Here is a 4,918-nt window from a genome sequence, read left to right on the forward strand (position 1 = left end):
AATAAACCTGAATAGGTCGAGCTGACGACGTTAAAGCAAGCGCTTTATGGGAGACAACTCATAATTATCTTTATTTTTATTGCAATTATAATAGTTTTTATTTGAAATTATCGATAGTTTGAGGTAGTATTGACCTCTACTAGTCTTATTTAGCCCTGAATCATCATAAAAATTAGATTCATAGAGAAAAGTTGGAACGCATTCGGACCAGAGCAAAACTGTGTAATTTTTACCTTGGGCGCCGACACCGACGGTGCATTTTTTCCGAGAGTCCATGCAATTAAATACAAAAGGCTCGCCGACAGCACCCTCGACGCAGGCGACGGTGAGACCGGCGGGATGTTAGTTTTTAGAGTTTGAATGGCGGTTTTTTGCATTTTTTGGGCGGGAGTTACCCCTTTTAAACTCCCAAATTTGATTCTAAGTTCACATTTTCCCCAAAAATGAAGTGAAACTCCACCAAATTCATTCTTATGACGTCCAATTCTCCTGATAATCCTAGAATGCGAGTGTTCAACTAGAGAAAGTTCATTAGTGCGGAAGTGCAGCGAACCTTCAACAAGGTACTGGCGAAGAAAAGATTAATCAAGGAATGAGGATTCATAAATCGCGGATTGAATAATCCCTCTACAAAAATTGAGGAGATGATAGTGCGGCGAAGATGGGAAGTGTTGTGCTATACTACTGCCGCCATGGTTATTCCTATGGTGAAAAAATTTTATGCAAATTTGCATGGAATCAACCAGGGAGTCGTCTATGTGCGAGGTAGATGGATAACTTTCACTTCTGCATGGATCAATGAATTATATATGATTGAGAACGTTCCTGTCTACCATTATTCCAACCTCGTCCCGACAAGAAACCAGACGAATGAAATTTACCAATATTTAACGAACTAAACTGAAGACTGGGAAATGAGAGAAAATGGGTATGTTAATTTTTCTGCGATAATCCTAAATCCCGTTTCGAAACACTGACACTTCTTCATTTCTGCAAAACTATTGCCGATAATGAAGATCGGTAAAGTTTCTAAAGAAAGTGCTATTCTAAATTATTGCATCCAAATGGGACTGTCGATCGATATTGGATCAATAATCGTGAAGTCTGTTTTGGGCTTGATCGTTCATGGATCAGCTTATGGGCTTGGACACCCTTCCACAATTTTCTCACTTTGCAGTCAATTCCAAGTATCCTACAAAAATTGGGAAAAGGTACTTCTACCTTGGAAGCCTTTGGACCCAACTGAGAGATTCCCAGCTTATGAAGATGAAAATGACATGATTATTATGATGGATCAATCGTCTCAGAATTTACTGTCGATTCAACCTTTAGTTCCGGACAAGACTCTGGTGATCCTGCATAGAATCAAGAAATTAGAGAAGGAGGTACAAAATGTCATGAATGCAATTAATAATATCTCTGATTTATTCGATCATCTAGACTGGAGGATGAAAGAACATTTTTCTCACTCTGGACATATAGAAGATAGTTTGATACGGCTGATGAGGAGGATGAAATTGATAGAAGAAGATTCTACTGAAGAATTTCCATACCGACCCTTCTATAACCTCTTCTTTCATGTGCAATCAATGGGTGATCTTATAGGGGAATCTAGTACTTAATCTGAAGAATAGTAGATTTATATTGCTACCTGTTTGTCTATGTATGTAATTTGATTTGAACTTTGCATTTGCTTTGCTTTAGATTATGCTTTTAGATCTCTGTATAGTTGAGACTGAGCATAGGATGTTTTGTTTTCAGCGTTTTAAGTGTTGTGACTTGGATTATGATGCTGAATTAATGTATTAAGGTTGAGAAAATACCAAACTTAGGTGTGTTATGTAACATATCTTGTAACTCTTGGAATTTATATATAATTGTGATGTTTTGTGTTGTGGAAGTTTATTTGTAATAAGTACATCATTTAATCCCTTAAAATTATGTTTATAATGATTGAACGGATGTTGTTGAGGCTTGAAATTGATCGAAATTGCAAAAATTTGGTAATTGAACCAAATCAATAGAGCCCATCGACGTCGCCCTAGACGCCGCCGACGGTGGACTTTTTTCGAGACTTAGGATATAATTTCAATAGAGCATGCCGACGGCGCCGAAGACCCCACCGACGGCGAAACCCCGAAAAAATACCTTTAACCGCAATTTTGACCAGTCAACCTCCACTATTCATCTTCCCCTTTCTCTGAAAAACACCATTTTCAACCTAGGGCTTGAAAGATCTTGGATTGGAAGATGATTTCAAGGCTTTTTGACACCGGATTTGATCATCTCTAGGTTAGAGCTTCACTCCAAACTAAAAATATTTGATTTTCACCATGGATTTCTTCCACATTGAGGAAATCCAAAAAAATTGAGAATGTGAAGAAAATTTGGGAAGAAATTCATGGATCTTAGTGTTGAAATCTTAGAAGCCATTATTTGCATATTTGAAGTATATTTTGGAATTTTTCTATAATTGTGATTAGATTAAAATGGCTCCATGACAAAAGAGACGACTTGAGTTCGACGAGTCTCGCTTCGTCAATGCGAAGGCTCAATCAAGGTTTACTTTAGTATTTGAAGGAAAGAAATGTATACAAGATCGAGTTTTTGAGAGTCTGAGAGGAGAAATTGAACGAGTTGTTACCGAGCGGAGGTGGGAAAACTTCAATTACACCACCAATAAAGCTTCAAATATTGTGAAAGAGTTTTATGCCAATGTGTTCTATTCTGAAGATGAAATCGTTCAAGTGCGAGGATTTCCTGTTGAATTCAATTCCGCCCGCATTAACACCTTTTATGAAGTCCCAGACTCTTATAACTACCATTATGAATCCTTCAGTACCATGGAAGGGTCGCTGAATGATGTGATCAACTTTCTCACTGATGAGAAAGGAACGTGGAAGAATAAGCAATGAGAACAGGTAAGTTTTTTTGCTTCCATGTTAAATGCCACTTCTAAAGCATGACACTATTTTATTTCCTCTACTCTGTTACCGACTTATCACCATAGTGAGGTATTGCCAACTTTCTAGAGTGGAAGCTGGAGGTGATGAGGAATGGGTTTACCCTATGAAACCCATCAGTAAAGCTAATTTTAAAACTTATGAATCCCATGAAAGACAGAGAATTGGAAGTAGGAGTCAAGAACCTTCTACTAGTAGAGATGTCCCCTCTACTAGTTATGACCTTCCTTCTTCTAGCTCTCCTACCCTAACTGACTTGATGAATGAGTTGACCTTGCAGAGAAAGAGTATAGAATTAATAAATGAAAGGATTGGAGGTTTAGAACATCGACATGATTATGATAGTGAGTACCTTCAGAGGCATTCAAATTTTGAGATAGCTTATTAGGAAGCTCAGGCCCGACACTACAGAGGTGAGCTTGATGTTATTTTTCCTGAGTGCCCCTGATATACTCAGTATCAGCCCAATCCACCTGCTGATCAAGGAGACGAAGACATAGTTTGGGATTTTGATATCTGAATGTAATTAATGTACTTGTACTTTTATTTTTTATAATTTTTGTAATAGAAATGGATATTTGTGTGTGTTTGTACTATCATTTTTATTTTTATGTTGTAATTGGACAATTTTAATTATTGTTATAGTTGTTGGGGTGGTAGTTGAAATTTGTTAAAATTGTATTGTAATGTGATTTTTATTTTGCATTTTAATTGTAATTGTGTTGTTTAGTATTGTGGATGTGTTAATGAATTATTTTGTTTGTTTAATGTTTTAGTTTTGTACTTATTTCAAAATTTCATTACCCAACAATTTCTCTAATGATTTATATGTGTAGAAAGCTCCTAATGTTACAGAACAGGTGAAATAGAAATTTTGAGGACTGCAAAAAATTTCAGAATGATGAAAATGCCTAAAATACTTAGGTATGATTTATATTTAGAGTTTTTCTTTCCACCTGTATCATTTTATATTAAAAAATTTAAGTTTGGGGGAGGGAAGAAAAAGATTAACTATTAGATGTACTCTATTTAAATATTTTCAAAAATTATTAATATGATTTTATGTAGTGAATTTAATTCAGGTAACTTTATTTTGTAGCTATTTAAATATTAAAGTAGAGTTAAAGGAATATTTTTGTAATGAAAATTAATTTTATAACTTAAGATATTTAGTATAAGAGAATAAGATTATAATTAACTATTTAAAGTAAAGAACACTATATTTTGAAGTATTAAGAATCTGGAAATTCATTTGAGAAGAAAAGATTGGGGTTCAATGATGTAAAAGCTATGAAATATTTATAAGATAAGGGAATGCTTTGAGTTTCAAATTTAGGAAAAGAAATGGGATGCTCAAAATCATTAAAGGCTATCCAGATATAGTAATCCTCACTTGAAAAAGGAAAAAGAAAGGATTGACAACAATACTTGAAAAGAAAAGAAAAATAAGTAGGATTGAAGGCAATCCAAATGAAAAAGAGAAATAGAAGAAAAAAAATATGAAAGTGAGGAGAAACTTGAGGATATGCTTAATCAAAAATTGGCTTCACTGGACCTACCTCTGGACCTACCTAAAGGACATTCCTGAACATCTGAACTTATATTTATGGATTACATCTTTTACTAGTAGTGTTCTCATGAAGTTCCTATCATTTGAATATTCTATGTGACTTAATATTGCAACATATAGTCATTCTTGAAATGAATAGAAGACTAGAACTCTTAAACTTGATGATTAGATAATCTTTTAGCTAGAGAGTTAATTTAATTACTTTAATTTTTTCTGAAAATCTCACTATGGTATTTATCTAAATCCAACTCATAGTATTTTTGAATTAAGACTTTACTACAATAGATCATTAACTTTTACATAATACTAAAATTACTTGAGGATAAATACTAGTTAAGTTTGGAGGATTTTGACCAAAGGAAAATATGTTGAGATTTTCATACCT

Source organism: Phalaenopsis equestris, unplaced genomic scaffold (genome assembly GCF_001263595.1).
Source record: "Phalaenopsis equestris unplaced genomic scaffold, ASM126359v1 Scaffold000021, whole genome shotgun sequence".
In the NCBI taxonomy this organism is placed as follows: domain Eukaryota; kingdom Viridiplantae; phylum Streptophyta; class Magnoliopsida; order Asparagales; family Orchidaceae; genus Phalaenopsis; species Phalaenopsis equestris.